At 51.0% G+C, this 17,130-nt stretch overlaps 1 protein-coding gene across 1 annotated transcript in view; it reads left to right on the top strand.

Annotated features, from left to right (window-relative positions):
- The window catches only part of ZC3H3 (zinc finger CCCH-type containing 3), a 192,638-nt gene that overhangs the window by 157,890 nt on the left and 17,618 nt on the right, over positions 1 to 17,130 (top strand). The gene's annotated exons all lie outside the window — the stretch shown is intronic.

Raw genomic sequence — 17,130 nt, 5'->3', positions numbered from 1 at the left:
GCAGCGATGCTGTCACATCAGAGTCCCCGAGCAGTTGTAGTTCTGAAAGGGCAGCCAGTCCGTTTGCCACCAGGTTTGAATAAAGCAAAGGTGGACTCTGAGGTTTACTGAGATGATACTTTTCTGATGTAGTTGAGAGCTACAAGGCTTTTCTGGGGTGGGTTATGTGATGGGATTTCTACTCATCCTTGGACCATGCCAATGCTTTGACCACTGCGGCCAGCAGAGTGAAGGAGGGGATTGTCCCCCTCTGCTCCGCTCTGGTGAGACCCCCCCCGGAGCCCTGCGTCCAGCTCTGGGGTCCCCAGCACAGCACAGACACGGACCTGTTGCAGCAGGTCCAGAGGAGGGACACGGAAATGGTGCGAGGGCTGGAACCCCTCTGGTGGGGAGAGAGGCTGGGAGAGTTGGGGTTGCTCAGCCTGGGGAAGAGAAGGCTGCGGGGAGACCTTATTGCAGCCTCTTAGTACTTAAAGGGGGCTGATAAAGATGGGGACAGGCTTTTTAGCAGGGCCTGCAGCGACAGGACAAGGTGAAATGGTTTTAAACTAAAAGAGGGGAGATTCAGACTAGATCTAAGGAAGAAATGTTTTATGCTGAGGGTGGTGAGACACTGTCCCAGGTTGTCCAGAGGGGTGGTCGATGCCCCATCCCTGGGAACATCCCAGGCCAGGTTGGACGGGGCTCTGAGCGACCTGATCTAGTTGAAGATATCCCTGCTCATTTCAGGGGGGTTGGACTGGATGACCTTGAAAGGTTCCTTCCAACCCAAACCATCCTATGATTCTATGATTTGCTGTGCAACGTTGGCCCATTTCTGTGAACCCAGCTGGAGGATGGGAGCCATCCTCTTCTCTCGGTCTGCTTCCCTCTGGGGAGTTTGCTAGTCGCCTCTAGGGCCCATTTGATATGGAAGAAAACATCACCTCAATGTCCTGCCTTGGTTTAACCGCTTCCACGAGACGACAGCAAGCAAACAGGAGGTGACGGTGAAAGCAGCCTCCTCGAGGTGGAGGCTCCAGGTGCCACGTTGAAAACACAGCAGGAACTTTGCAAGCACTGCTTTAAATCGCCTCTTTGGCTGAAAAAAACGAGCCGCTAATGAAACAATCATTTTGTTTGCCTTGAGTGTGCCAGCTTGCAGGGCACCATCCCAAATATGCCCCAGCGGGTCTGTGGAACGATATTATTTTATTGCATTTAATAGATAATGCTTGAATAAGTGTCTGCCTAAGCACAGTTTTGCTCAGACTTGCTGCTCCTGGAGATTTCTAACTCCCTCGTGATTTCATCTGCTTTTCACCAGGGAAGTTGCTGGGATGAGCAGTCAGATGCTTGGATCCACGTGCTGCTCTATGGAGCCCCAACGGGCTTTCCTCCTCCTTTCCTTCATTCCTCTACCTCTCGCTGGCAGAAGTACAAGCCAGTGGTTGAAGCCGTAGGTGCCGAGCACCCATCACCGTGGCATCGTGGTGCAAAGCCACCAGCCTGTCCCAGAACCCAAACACGGTGCCTTCTGCGAGGCAAAGCCATCCTTTCCCGAAGAGAACACCACGGAGCAAAAAAAAACAGGCAAAAGGAAAGTAGGGGAAAAAAAAAAAGCCAAAAGTGAGAGCTTTAAGGAAAGCAGGACATCAGCAGGAGTGGAGGGAAACACTAATAAATTAGTCTGGGCCTAATTACTTTTCGTGGCAGCGCGTGGAGGGGACCGCGTGCAGGATAAACATTTCCTCTGAAGGAAAACACAGGCGTCCTGCCGCCTCCCTCCAGCACAGCGCTAGCCATGCAGGCAGGGTCCCTACAATTATTTTTAAAATATTCCAATTTAAATGAAAATATAAAAGAGATATTTAGAATATTTATTCTATTAGTAAAAGTGCTTACCGTGTCACTTTTAGAGTGTCAGAAAAGCATTCTCCTACAGATGATGGATAGCAGCCTGTAATTATATATGGGGAGAAATTGCTGAGCGGGCCATATTTAACTGGGGAGGAGAAATACCAGCTTGGGCCATTAAGGGTTAATTTTATTCTCTAAATAATATAAAAAGTGCTGAGTCTGTGCCTTTGCTCAAAGTAGAAAGTCCTCAAATAGACCCCGGAGAGTTTATAATATTCTACTGAATCAAGTAAAAATGTTAACCTTGCTTCATAAAACGATGGCTTGTTAAAGATGCGCAGTCCCTTTTCTTTTGAATAATTTAGGACAGGAGTAAATCTTCTCTCGTTCTCCCTGTCCGAGGAACGGTGAAAGCCGTCTGCCTGTGGTCTGAACCGCAAAGGCGCTCAACACCGGCGTAGCGTGTTCCGAGGATAAACTCAAACGAGGATGGCCGGTAATTACGAATTTAGGTTCTTTTGCGCTGGGGTTGGCACACTGGGCTCTTCTCCCAGTTGTGTTTTCCTCTCTGTGCTTCTCCCCTGAAGAAGCACAATTTCTCATTTTTATGAGACCTTCATAAAAAATGTCCATTATTATACATAATTTATGGCATGTCGTTGGCAGTGTCGCCTCTTAAGTACTTTCTAGAATGTCTTGCAGGATGCTCAGGCCAAGTTGACTGGCCTTTGACCGTTGTCATTCCCACTGTGCGAGCTCTTTGTACAAACGATGCCGGGACCGGCCTCCTCTGGCTTCATCAGAAACACAGAATAAGTGAGAAAGCTTTAATTTTGCATTCCCAAGTCCCTTTTTCGGGAACGTAGACTGCAGAGGATAAAGGTCCCTCCATGCTTGGGAAGAGGGGACAGCGCCTGTAGGAGAGCGTGACCGCGTCCTTCGTTAAGGGAGTGTTACCCCCAATATTAATAGTTTCCAGGAGGGAGCTGGTAGAGCCAGCACCTCCATTTCTACCATCCTCACCGGTTCCTCGGTCATGGGTTAGGAAGTTTCTCCACCCTGTGTGAGCACACGTGGACCTACAGCTTCCTAAAGGGAGCGGAGGGACCTGCAAGTTCAGCTTGGTGAAGCAGTAGGTGAAATATGGCTCCAAATAGCCCTGCGGCTTGAATCACCTCTAAACACGACGTCATGCGTGTCTTAGCTAAAGCCACGAAGCGGTGCCCACCACAGAAATCTCCTTGCTGCTTGCCTGGAGATCCCTGACCTTCTCTGGTGCCATGAAATGGTCACGCTGGGTGAGGCTGGTCCCTCTGGGCTGGTCACCTGCACTGGAGGAAGCCCAAAGGGGGAAGTGGGAAGAGAGGGAGAAATGGGGCCTCTTGCAGGTGCTCCCCAGGGTTTTCCGAAGACGTTTTAATTAGCTGCTCTACGGTAAATGCTTCTCTCTGGTTCCCCATCCCTCCTCCTGTGTGAGTCCTTGTGCCTGCATCGTGGCTTGGGCGTGGGTTCACTAGGAAAGGATGGGGTGAGGCTGGTGGGTGCAAGGGATGAGGTAACGCCAGCGAGCGAAGCCATGGTGGCATGTTCACTGGGGCTAGGGGAAAGCAGGAGGAGATGTGGTCATGAGTAGGCTGCGTGGCCAGCGAGCCTCGAGGAGAGATGCTCAGCTTGTCTGAGAGGCGATTTCTCTGCCAAGCAGCTCTCCTTGCTGCGCCCAAGCTTGGCACCTGAAATAATACCCAAATAATATGAAATAATATGAAATAATATGAAGTAATTCTTGGCCCAAAGGAGCTCGTAGGGTGATAACATGCTTCGCGCGTCAGGCTGCTGTTGTAATATTTGATGGCTAACCGCGAGCTGAGATCTCTGCATGCTGAGAGCTCGGACCTAGGAATTTTGGCAAGCGCTTGCATTATAGCCATAGACAACCCCGAGGAGCCTTGAGATTTGTTTTACAGGCACAAAACATGACTCATTGGGGAATAAACTGTGTTTGTAAGAACTGTGGCTCAAGTAGGTTTTGGTGTTGGCGTCTTCCAGCCCTCGCAGTGTGTCAGAGCAAAGGCAAGTGAGTCAACCCGGTCCCCTCTAACTGCTGCATCTGTAAAATTGTTTTGTATTAAATAAGCTTTTCCCCCACGGTGTACATTAGCGAGCGTGCTGCATTAAATACCTATCTTCATGTTGTTTCCATCAGCTGCCTTGAAGCCTGTGGGTAAATTGTTCCCCCGTGGGAACTGTTAAGCAGGAAGACAGTGAGATTAAACAACGAGGCTACCGTGAAAACACACGGGGAGATGTACTGGAATAAATCACGGGGAAGCGGGGGTTGTGTGCTCCGGTGTTTGCCAGCAACCCATCGTTCCCAGGGACCCCGACCAGCCCCATCCTTGCCGATGACACTTGACTAGGGGACTTGCCATCGCAGCAGGGATGCTCGTGGTTGACCTGTGCTGAAACTGCCCGTCAGTCTCCTAAAATCTATCTTTTTAGTCCTACTGAGTTGCCCGGCTAACAGCCTTTCACCAGATTTACACTTCATCCACGTAAAATACCAGCCACGCTCATGCTAGCAGGGGCAGGTCTGGTTAGCACACCCTGACTGAGGAAGTGTCGCTTCCTTGGGAAAAATCCTTTTCCTCCCCCAGGTGGAGGGTGGTGTTTTTCACAGTGGCAGCTGCTTGATTTTTCTTTAGAAAATTCGAATGCGGGGACTTTTTCTTAGCTGATGCCTTGTTCTCGTTTGTGTTTCTCTAGTCTGATGATGCCTTAGGTTGGTTATTTTCTCCTTTTCTAGTGAAGTTTAACAGGTTCCCACTGTAAACTTATTTCATGTATTCGATACATTAAATGTAATACGATTCTTTAGGTCTTTAGGAAAAGCCGGGTGAGCTGTGTTAGCAGCAGCTAACAGGTACATGTCTTTGGGGTGTTCCCTTAATTATCCAGTGTTCAGTTCACGATGGAGCGTGGCAGCCTGGGGTCCTCGTTCCCCTTAATCTGTTCTCACAGAAAGGTGAAGATCAACGCTGTTCATATTGCATGTTCTCAGCTGGTTTTTGTTGCCTGCTGGCTAAACAGCATTTTTCTTTCCTCACAGCCAACAGATGCTGGTCTTTCTGGGTCTTTTTTTCCCCTCCCTCGGTCCCAGGCTGACCCCCAGCCAGCTTGCCTTTTCCTTGAGCACGTGCAGTCACTGAGGATCCTACCTGTGCATGTTCATCCAGGCAGCTGCTGGCTAATTCGCAGCTCTGTAATTATACTCCACCTCCATTTTTCATGGAATCATAGAATGGTTTGGGTTGGAAGGGAGCTTAAAGGTCATCCAGTCCAACCCCCCTGCCATGGGCAGGGACATCTCCCACTACCTCAGGTTGCTTAAAGCCCTAACATGACCTTGAACACTTCCAAGAATGGGGCAAAAACTTCTCTGGGCAACCTGGGCTGGTGTCTCACCATCCTCATCATACCAGATTTGTTCCTCGTGTTCAATCCAACCCTACCCTCTTTCAGTTTAAAACCATTGTCCCTCGTCCTGTCACTACAGGCCCTGGTAAAAAGTCTTTCTCCATCTTTCTTGTAAGTCTCCTTTCTTTATTGAAAGACCACAGTAAGGTCCTCCTGGAGCCTCTTCTCCAGGCTTCTCCAACTGTCTCCTAGTCTTTCTTCCTAGGAGAGGTGTTCCAGCCTGCTGATCATCCTGGACTTCTGTCCGAGGCGGTCTTGGTGGCCACCACAACACCTGTCACATACAGTGTGGAGGTGAAGGACACTGGCTCTCCTCTCTCCGCAGCGTCGAGAGACTTTGTGACAGCAAAAAGCTTGGAGGTGCTTAATGGCAGAAGCTTTTTGAGTCTATCAAATGTAAGAATCACGGTGAATTATTAAGCTGCGTATAAATCCTTTAAGAATAATTTATTTCTTCTCCATCCTGGTGTTCTGATCAGTTGTGCTCCTTCTCCCCAAGGTCTCCACTGCTGCGGTTGGGCTAGCGATCGGACGGGAGCTGGTCTGTGCTCTCCGCTGCCATTTCAGAGCTCCAAACTCTCCCCTAGAGGAGAAGCACATGGACAAATCTCTGGATGAAGGCCCATTGAGGGTTGTTAAATATCTTCTGGCTCTGGAAGTCCTGAAGGCCCAGACTGCTCCTTGATCTTGTCCCTCCAAAACCAGTACTGGCCCAGAGAGGATGTGGGAGAGGTTTTGGATGCGTTGGGGGTTGTGAAGGGAAGCACCCCAACTTTGCAAACAGCCTTCCCCTTTCCCTCCAGGTGTGCTAGCATCGAGAGAGGCCATGTTTGGGGGATGAGTTTCTTCCAGATGAGTTTTCTGTGTGGCAGCCTCGTACTGTGGGTCTTCAGCATTGCATCAGTGGGTCAGTGAAGGTTTGCTCCTCTCCTGGAGGCCCTTCGGACCTTAAGAGCTCCTTCACGTGCAAATCATTTGGCCCACGCTTTTAGTTTGAGACTGACTAAGAGGTTTCAAATGCAGATGATTTTTCTTTCAAGTCACCCCAGGGCTGGTGCCTGGAGACAACCAGCTGTGGCACAAGCAGATTTCCTTGCTCGAAGTGCTCATCTCCAAAGTCCGTGATGTTGCAACACTGAATTAGACCCAGTCAAGCTGAGCAGCTCCTCCATGCCCAGCTACCAGGCGGCTGTTTGAAGTGCAAGAAATCTTAATGTAAAACCTCCTCTCTCAGTATTAGCACAGGGAGGGCTACAGGGAAGGCTAAGCTTTGAGCCATCCCAAATTATCTAATCTTGGCCGTACATCCATCTTATTCCTTTCATGGTCCTATCACAACTGCTTCCAATTTCCTCTCCCCTTTGATTTAGAGAGAGCTGGTGGCAGCAGGACATGCTTGCAGTGTTGGATAGGGAAGGACAGGATCTTGTAGACATGCAGGATCTGGCCAGACCTGAGCAGAGGGGCCATGGGGAAATGGCGACGCATCGTCGGACCTCTCAACAAGATGAGGGGCTGCCCAGGAGGCAGCTGGGGAGGGATGTTCATTAAAGCGGTAAATCAGTGAAACCAGTGAGCTGGTCAAAAGTTGGGGAAGAGGAAGAGGAGAAAGACTTGCATGATTTTGCTGCTTAGAGATGTACTCCTTTTCTCTTCCATTTCGTTGATATCTTTAAAGATGACCCACATGGGGATGGGCTTGCTGAGCCCCGACGTCCCATTCCATAACTTCTTGTCATCAAACACATTCTGCACCAGGGGTAAAACTCACTCCGGCTCCTATTAGAAGGATCAAACCTCAAACAGATTTAAGCGCCTGTGTTCATGAAGGTTGAGAATTAGGGCCTGGACATCAGCAAATTGCTTCTTCTAAAGAGATGATCCATTTCATAGAGTTCCAGTGGGAAAGCACGGTGAGGAAGTGTTGTGTTAAAGCATCTCAGCAGCTTCTCCTCCCCCTTCTCGCTCATGCAAGGGAAGGAGCCATTTAAGATTTAAATTTATCTCCATCTCGCACGCAGCTGTCTTGGGCTCAGATGGAGGACAGGTGGTAGAAACACCCCGTCTTAGCTACGGAAACAGCGGGTGCATGCGTGAAGCTTTGTGTGGGGGTGGTTTTAGGGGTTATGAGCCACCTCCGGGCTTTCTCAGGTAGGATGTTAACAAGCGTGGGGGGAGGAAGAGGAGAGGGGTTTGCCAGGTGGATGCATCCGCATCCTTTTTCCTAGTGACGGAGCACAGAGAGCTACCCGAGCATGGCTTCATTTTGACCCAAATTGTGTAGAATCTGTTTTCCAGGAGTTTTTAGTGATATTTTAGGCATATCTGTAGACGGTAGCCATTTATCCACCTGTTACATCTTTGGGTTCATGGTGTGCTGAGCGGACCTCAGCTTACCTACTGATTCTTGGTGCTTGCAGGCATGTCTGCGTGGCACTGGATATAACTCCTGGGCAGTGGGACAGCACCTTCTCTGGGATAAGGGATTTGTGGCTTACCTCCTCCCATCATTCAGAAGTAGCTGATGGGGAGCACTGCCTTTGTTAGCTCTTTTATAGTCCACTGCAGCCGTATGAAAATCGACTTAAAAAAGCAATTTCATTTCATTTTCTTTAATTTTGGCTCTGGTTGACGGATGTTTTCTGGGTGCTAGAGTTGCCTGCTTGATTGGGGTTTTTTTTCTGTTAAGGTGTAGCAAAAATCTTCAGTCAACAAACTGATTAGTAAGTAAAATCTTTATTAAAAAAAAAATAATGGATAGGCTTGGTCATGAGTCTGCTCATAAGATCATGAATGGTGGCCAGGCTGGATCTGTCTGGCTGCATCCCGTTGGCTCGCTGGGGACACTGAGTCCTTGTGTATCTCTGGGTGACGATGGCTGTGCTATTGATAGTAGGTGATAAATCTCAGTACTGGCAATGGGAGCTTTCCATTGAAAATGCTTCGTAGCCTACAGAGGAGTTTTAAAACTAATCAGGTTTCTTCTATGGCCAATCCTACCCACGTATCGCTGCGGAAATCTTTGTGGGTTTCCAGTTGCATCTTATTTACCGTACTGTGTAATGGCATAATGAGGGTTCTTATTGCTACTTCAATTTAACTGTAGTATCTTCAACAGCATTCAGATGCTTACATTAAAGATGTTGCTTATCAGGGCAAACTTGAACTGCTTAATAGCCTGGGCTAGTTGATAATAGCGCCTAGATAAATACTGGTCTGTGATTTTCCCTCTTGCACTTTAATATCTTTGTACAAGAAGGTGCATCTCAAAACATGAAAATTAAGAAGTTCAGGGGAAAAGCAGTTGCTGAATCATAGCTATAAAGTGGGAATATACTGATGAGGCTGAGAGTTCTTGATTTTGACTTGAACTTCTGTACAGATGAACACAAAGAAGAGCAGATTTCATCTTTGCTTCAGTGCTGGAATCTCCCTTCGTTCCCATCTGTTCTTCGTTGTTGGATGATCTCTGCGTCCTACGAGCAGTGGGTGACGCCTTCCCTGAGCCACCTCGAATCACGCATGTGGTGGAGCCCCTGTCATCCCTGATGCAGACGACACTGCAGGGCATGTTCAGTGGGTGTCTGGCTTGCTCCATCCCCAGTGGTGCTGGTTTGGGGTTGGTAATTACCATTGATAGGTTCTCCATGTGAAACTGGCTCCATCGCGGCATTAGGGCGCAATGGATGAGATCATCAGGGGCTCTGATGGAAATGGAGTTCCTCAACAAAGCAGTGCAGGGAACGATTGAATACCGTAGACATTGCCATGCAGTGGCGAGTGTTGGGTTGGGGATTTACGTGGATGGCTGCATCCAAAGGGTTATAGTCAATAGCTCAATGTCCAAGTGGAAACCAGTAACAAGCAGTGTCCCTCATGGGTCTGTACCGGGACCAACACTACTTAATATCTTCTTGAACAACAGAGTTGGATTGAGTGCACCGTCAGTAAGTTTGCAGATGACACCAAGCTGAGCAGTACCCTTGGGGGAAGTGATGCCATTGAGAGGGAGCTTGATGGGCTGGAGGAGTGGGCCCATGTGAACCTCATGAAGCTCAACAAGGCCGAATGCGAGGTCCTGCACCAGGGCCGAGTCAATCCCCAGTATCAGTACAGACTGGGGGATGAAGGGGCTGGGAAGGAGAAGGACTTGGGGGTATTGGTGGGTGAAAAACTGGACATGAGCTGGCAGCGTGCGCTCGCAGCCCAGAAAGCCAACCATCTCCGGGGCTGCATCCCCAGCAGTGTGGCCAGCAGGGCGAGGGAGGGGATTCTGCCCCTCTGCTCTGCTCTGGTGAGACCCCCCCGGAGCCCTGCGTCCAGCTCTGGGGTCCCCAGCACAGCACAGACACGGACCTGTTGGAGTGGGTCCGGAGGAGGGACACGGAAATGGTGCGAGGGCTGGAACCCCTCTGGTGTGGAGAGAGGCTGGGAGAGTTGGGGTTGCTCAGCCTGGGGAGACCTTGTTGCGGCCTTTCAGTACTTAAAGGGGGCTGATAAGAAAGATGGAGAGAGACATTTTACCAGAACAAGGTGAAATGGTTTTAAAATAAAAGAGGGTAGGTTTAGATTGGAGATAAGGAAGGAATTTGTTACGATGAGGATGGTGAGACACCAGCCCAGGTTGCCCAGAGAAGTTGTGGATGTCTCATCACTGGAAGTGTTCAAGGTCATGTTAGACAGGGCTTTGAGCAACCTGATCTAGTTGAAGATGTCCCTGCTCATGGCAGGGGGTTGGACTAGATAATCTTTAGAGGTCCCTTCCAACCCAAACCATTCTATGATTCGACGGTTCCTCCTTAACCTGTGGCTTTGCTTTTGTGGTGGCTCAACTGGTCCTGGGTGCTTTGGGGTTGGAGTAGGGCTGAGTTGCTCAGTGTCACTGGCTGGTCTTCTTCCATCCACCTGGCTTGCCTTTTTTCTCTTACTTACATTTTGGCTTGCGCTGTCTGCAAGTGTGTCGGAGCTGTGCGGCTCTCCTCCAGGCTGATTCAGGACATTGATAGAAACCAAGGCTGGAAAATCCAACCTCTGGCCGCTGTGACTCCAAGCAAAGCTCTCACCAGTCTGCAGGAACCTGGGGATGAGGAGTGAGATCAGGCAGGCAGCAATTCCGAAATGAGACGATACATTTCAATTAAAAAAAAAATATTGGAAATGCTCAATTATGGTGGTACTTCTGCTCCGAGCTGAAACCTGGAGGTGTCGCTTGCATATGCACTGGGGAGGTGCAATGCTCTGACATCATTTTGCTATGTGGGAAATTCCAGTTACAGAGGAATAACACCCTCAAACCAAGGAGCAGCAAGATGAGAGGAGAGAGTCGATGGTGATTTAGAGGAAGCCCTAAGATGGTCATTTCTTATTTGGGCTGGACCATGCCGGGAGAGTGGATGCTGCAGGGACAAGGCTTTTTCTTGCCCGTTTCAATCCCTCTCAGCTATTTTGCTGCCTCTTAAATATGATGTTTCCAGTGATTACAGAAATGCTGCCCCATTCTTGCTCCAGCCCTGGAGGTATTTTAGCTCAACTGCTGTTTTATTGCCTGCAAATACCAAGGGAGAGGGTTCACGGCTTTGCGGTAGAGAGCATTTGGTAGATCCTGAATCCTAGTGAGCATTTGGAGAAGGCCATCAGAAGCCATCGCTTGCCTGCAAGCATTTTGCTAAGGCACCAAACTCTGTTTTGTGGACAGAAACCCATTTCGGAGCAAATTCCTTAGGAAAATTGTGTTGGCTAAATTTCTCCATCATTATTCCACAGCCTGGATGATGTTCGGATGTATTGTCCTCCAGGTTTTAACGGCAGGGAGCTGGAATTTTTTTTTCAGGCTGCTTCCATCTGCACCCAATTATAAAAAAGCCATCAAAAAGAAGCTATTTACTAGCTGTCAGTTCAGAGCGGCATCAGAAAACAGCTCCGCCACCTCCAGCAATAGCTTCCCAACAGTCACTTAGTGCTGAGACGTGGTGGGTAAGAGGGACATTAAAACAGCCTGACATCAATCCAGCCAGTTAATCCTGCCACTCGGCGATGGGGCTACCTGCAATAGCTCTCGTGAAGCTGCGTGGATGTGCAGAGGGCTTTCAAAAATAGAAAGCACTTGAGTTGAGGCACTTGTGTTTGGGGGATTAACTCATGCTTTTAATGCTCCTATTCCCCAGAAGGTGTGTTTGATGCTTTTATTGCTGCAGTGCTCCAGGTTTCTAGGCAGGAGCTGGACTCTTATTTCCATCACGGTGGACAGAAAGATGGACGCAGGTCCGAGGAGATGAGGAGAAGCTCCAGCACTTTGCCATCTCTTGTCCATCTGCTGGTCCCTTGTACCTGCTGTACCCCAGCGCTGGGAAAGGAGGGATCAAGCAGGGGATGAGAGAAGCCTGGTGATACTTGAGAAGTTCAACCTGCGCAAACTGCTGGTGGAGTGGAGCCGGGAATGTCAGGCTGGATGGGACCTCTCATGCCCAACCCGTAAGGTCAGTGGGCGATTGTTGATCGGCCCAGTAACCCAGCTTCACTTTCCTCCCGCCCTCCACTGCCTCCTGCCAAGTTGTTCATGGAAAATGTTAATTAACGTCATTCCCAGGGCTGAACCGGGACCTTGCACCAGTTGCTGCCTCCTTCTTTGCCAAGACCGTGCTAAAGAAGGCTGCGCCCTGCAAACCCCCTCATCCCCGTCCCGCTCCCTGTGCGCGCCGGGACCCATTGAGCCATTTAAGGCTTTGTGGGTCGTTAGCGGCACCTTGAATTTCACCCAGGGCTGCCTGGCAGCCAGGGAGGAGTCCCTGCCGTGGGGACTGCCAGCTGGGCACCATCCCAGCGCTGGGCACTGCTGCTGGTCTCCACTGGGCAGGCTGTGGGGGGAACCCCAGAGCAGGGAGACCGGGATGGGGACAATGTCAGCGGGATGATGGCATCCTCATCAGCGCCCGATGTAGCCAGGAATTTCTCCCCAGGGCTTTTTAGGGGTGCTGTGGGTTTTCTGTTGTCTCTTTTGGAAGAGACCAGAGGCTTTTTTCTCTTTTATGGTCCAACCTGTGGGCTGGCGGGGGTCCCATGGGGGTATAATTAGCCACCCCGACAGGTGGAAGGGATCAGATGGCCTCTGGCACGAGGTCGCGCCCGCCACCCTGCAGCCCTCCTTGGCTTCACCCCGGCTGACACGCAGCGAGCAGCAAACCGCCTTAGAGCAACCCAGCCCCAGCATGTTTGCTCTGGCATGCAGGGCGAGAGCAGAAGAGCTGCCGTAAATAAACAGAAAGGGCTTTTCCAGCCACCGAGCCTGGCAGGGAGCTGATCCCAGCCTCACCATCCCAGCCCTGAAACAGCGGTGATGGACGGGGTGTTACGGAAGAAGGGCCGAGCACTGGGAGCAGCATGGAAAAGCCATTAGAAACCTGAGCCGAGGACATGGCCCTGGGATTAGTCGCACACGGTTTGTTTTCTTTATTAAGTATCTTTTTGCCGTGGAGCCAATAAATGTGGTCTGGTACAATGATCGGCTCAGAGGTCTGTGCCGGGGAGGTGGCGCATCCTGCTCCCAGCACCCAGCCGGGACCGTGGCACCGTCCCCCGGCAGGGATTTGTAACCAGTCCCTTGGGTGCTGCGTTTCTCAGCTTTTCCCCCAAATGGCATCATTCCCCAGCGTAGCAGCAGCACCGCCGGCTGCGAGGGTGATGCATCCATGCAGCTTTTTGAGGCCAGGGCTCTTTTTTCCTGCTCTTCCCCTTCTTAAGTCCATTTTGTGCTTGGAACTGCTCTACGGAAGCAGATCTCATGTCGTTAGGCAGAGGCTTTGAAGAGCTGCCACCCTGCCGATAATTAGCAGTAATCAACTTAAGGCAGGTTCGTAATTATTAGGAGGTTTGCAGGGTGTCACCATCATCGCATGGATGGAGATCTGGAGGTGGTGGCCGGCTAGAAACCTTGCAGCGTGCGGTAGATCTGAAGTATTCATCAGGCCAACTTGCCATCACATGAGATCGGTGCCGTTGAACTAGAGCTGGCCCTAGTTATAAGGACGATACAGGAATTATTTCATGTTGATGCCAATCAGAAAGGTGATTGCACAGCTTGAGAGTTTTTCTCCCTGTTTTTCTGCCTCATATTGTACAAAACGTGAAATCCTGAGGTTTTGCTCTTGTTTTCCTTGGGATCCACTTGTCCTGGCAAAGCTGACTCAACAGCTCTGCCCATCCCTTGCTGCCGGAGCCGTGTAATTTCTGGGCAGTCATCATCATCCATTGCTGCCCATCCAAATAAAGAATGGCTTTGGGCAAACCATGTTGGGAAAAGGGGAATGAGAAGAAAAACCATAGGGGTTTGGAGGTGTTATCCATGCAGATGATCTCACCTGGCGCTGTCTCACTTCCAATGTCCCCAGCTCTCCATCGCCCAGCAGACCCCACGTTCATCCCAGCCTTCAGTCCCTAATGGGCTGTGTCTTTATTTTACCTCTCCCCTAATTTTGTTTCACTTTTTTAAAGGCAGTTAGCAGGTTGAGGAGTTTTCTTTTCTACTCGCTAATATATTGGGAAAAATTACTGCCCTTGAAAGCTTTCCTGTTGCAGCCTTTTCCAAGCATTCATTCTTGGTCTGGGCCATATCCCGTCGGCAGGTGGAGGTGTCCAGACCAGCACAAGTTGAGAAAAAAGTGGGGAAAAAGTGAAAGCTGTTCTCCCAAACCTCTGCTTGATTCAAACGTATGTTTTCTAGCTGGTTTGCAAGAGAACGGATGCTTAAACAGAGCGTTCTGCACTGGAGGAGATGGTTTTCCCATACCCGCTCTTGAGTGACATACCCAAATAAGCAGTAACGTTCCTACTAGCTCGGGACAGGCAGGAACCGGCCTCATCTGCTCAGCTGGGATGCTCTGGTCTCTAGTGATGTTTTTCCAAAGCTGGTCCACAGGTGGAAGAGAGTAAACTGTCTTCTGGGCTGAATCCAGAGCAGCGGGGCCAGCAGGGCAAGGGAGGGGATTGTCCCCCTCTGCTCCGCTCTGGTGAGACCCCCCCAGAGCCCTGTGTCCAGCTCTGGGGTCCCCAGCACAGCACAGACACGGGCCTGTTGGAGGGGTCCGGAGGAGGGACACGGAAATGGTGCGAGGGCTGGAACCCCTCTGGTGGGGAGAGAGGCTGGGAGAGTTGGGGTTGTTCAGCCTGGAGAAGAGAAGGCTGCGGGGAGACCTTGTTGCGCCCTTTCAGTACCTAAAGGGGTCTGATAAGAAAGACGGGGACAGACTTTTTAGCAGGGCCTGCAGTGAGAGGACAAGGGGTAATATTTTTAAACGGTCAGAGGGTAGATTTAAAGTGGACATAAGGAAGAAATATTTTATGCTGAAGGTGGTGAGACACTGGCCCAGGTTGCCCAGAGAAGTGGATGCCCCATCCTTGGAAGTGTTTAAGGTCATGTTAGGGCTCTGAGCAACCTGATGTAGTGGGAGATGTCCCTGCGCATGGCAGGGGGGTTGGACTGGATGACCTTTAAGTTCCCTTCCAACCAAAACCATGCTGTGATTCTGTGATCATAGAATTATAGAATCATAGAATCGTTGAGGTTGGAAAAGACCCTTAAGATCATCGAGTCCAACTGCTAACCTATCACTAAACCATGTCCTCAAGCACCACATCTTCCCTTCTTTTAAATACTTCCAGGGGAGACTCCACCACCTCCCTGGGCAGCCTGCGCCAATGCCTGACAACCCTTTCGGTGAAGAAGTTTTCCCTAATATCCAACCTAAACTTCCCCTGGCACAGCTTGAGGCCATTTCCTCTCTTCCTAAATTCTATGAAACATAGGATTTTGGAGTAATGGCAGAGCCTGGGTGCTGTTTAGAGATGACTTTCCTCCCAGGTTGCCTGTTGGATTGTAGACTTACTTGGTGTTGAAGATTCCTCCAATAGAAAGTCACAGGAACTGGGGTTTTTACTGATTTTTCAGTAGAAAAGCAGCGCTGTCACTGCACCGTCACCCACACTGAGCCAGTGTCCATATGTCCATCTGGATCCCCAGCCCTCCTGCTGCTCAGTGCCATCCCCAACCTCCAGCAGATGAACTCCTTGCTTCGCTGCCGACTTCAGCGATCAGCCCCAGGCAGCAGAGCTGCTGAAACCTCCTGCCCTTTCAAAGAGAGAGCTCCCACAGCTCAGCAGTGCTGCCACTTCATCCCGAAGGTCAACATGGGGAGCTGCTCCCATGCCCCCAAAGTTAAGTTACATTAAAAGGGCAGGAGCGCACCTACCTCCCGCATTGTTGGGAAGATGCATTTTTATATACAAGCAAGAATGATCATTCTGAAACCATCACTCTGTGTCTCTTCCTATGGATTTAAACCGTCCTATGGATTTAAACCGTATGAAGTTTAACGGGGGCAAGTGCTGAATTTTGCACCTGGGTCACGGCAGCCCTGGCTGTACAGACAGACCAGGGAACAAGGGGCTGGGGAGCAGCTCTGCAGAGGGACCTGGGGGCTCTGGCCGACTGCAAGTTAAACACGAGCCAACAGCGTGCCCTGGCAGCCCAGGGGGCCAACTGTGCCCTGGGGGGCACCGAGCCCTGCATCGCAGCCGGGCGAGGGGGGTGGGATTGTCCCGCTCTGCCCCGCGCTGGGGCGGCCTCACCCCGAGTGCTGCGGGCAGCGTTGGGCGCCACAGGACATTGAGGGTATAAAGCTACTGGAGAGTGTCCCGAGGAGGCCACGGAGTTGGGGAAGGGTTTAGAGGGGAAACCGTACAAGGAGCGGCTGGAGTCCCTGGGGTTGTTCAGCTGGAGCAGAGGAGGCCGAGGGCAGCCTCATGGCGCTCTGCAGCTCCCTCCCGAGGGGAGGAGGAGGGGCAGGCGCTGATCTCTCCTCTCTGGTGACCAACGCCAGGCCCTGAGGGAATGGCAGGGAGATGTGCCAGGGGAGGGTGAGGCTGGGCATTAGGAAAAGGTTCTTCCCCCAGAGGGTGGTGGAGCCCTGGAACAGGCTTCCCAGGGAGGCATCACGGCACCAGCCTGGCAATATTCAAGAAGCACTTGGACAAGGCCCTCAGAGATCTGGTGTGAATTTGGGGTTGTCCTGTGCAGGGACAGGAGTTGGACTCAATGATCCTTGTGGGTCCCTCCCAGCTCAGGACATTCTGCAATTCTATGATTTGTCCCGTTTTCCCTCAAACCTGTGCAAAATTTGCATCCCTGTGCTACCCTGTAGCAAAGAGGTTTGCAGCATGGGCGTCCAAGTGTGGAAGGATCCACATGGGGAAGAATGTTAACGGGGATGTTGTGATCCCTTCATTGCGCCGTGTGTGTGGGGTTGCGCCTCGCCATGGCTGTCACGACGTGGTGCACGCCTCCTCTCCCTGCTAAAGCCAAGCTGGGTGAGGTGGGGTGGAGCATCCGGGGTGGGAGTGAGTCCACCCAGGTCATCAGAGGGCCGAGCAGGGCACCAGGACCTGCTCCCACCCTGCATCCCTTGACACATGCTGGGAGAAACTCTGGGTCGCCGGGTGTTGCTGTCACAGTGTTGGGAACAGTCGGAGATCAGAGAAAAGCTGTTCTTTCTCTCTTCCCCCAGCCAATATTCCCAGCCACCCAGTTGGAAATCACACCTGAAGGTGTCTCCTCTCCCCTGCCTCCATGTCTTCCTGCCTTTCCTGCTGCCAAATATTGCCATTTCCCAGCAGAAAGCCTTGTCCAGGGGACGCTGTGGAGCACTGCTGATGTCTCCCTCCCACTGGCACAGCCAGTGGCTGCAGGGATGACTGTGAGCATTGGTGCTGGGAGCCACCAAAATGCTGGGCTGGGAGCGCAGAAGCGCTTTTAAGGGTGAAGATCTT

This window comes from Phalacrocorax aristotelis, chromosome 2 (assembly GCF_949628215.1).
Source record: "Phalacrocorax aristotelis chromosome 2, bGulAri2.1, whole genome shotgun sequence".
NCBI classification, from domain to species: Eukaryota; Metazoa; Chordata; class Aves; order Suliformes; family Phalacrocoracidae; genus Phalacrocorax; species Phalacrocorax aristotelis.
The sequence above is the reverse complement of the archived record's forward strand: the minus strand, read 5'-3'. Positions and strand labels throughout refer to the sequence as shown.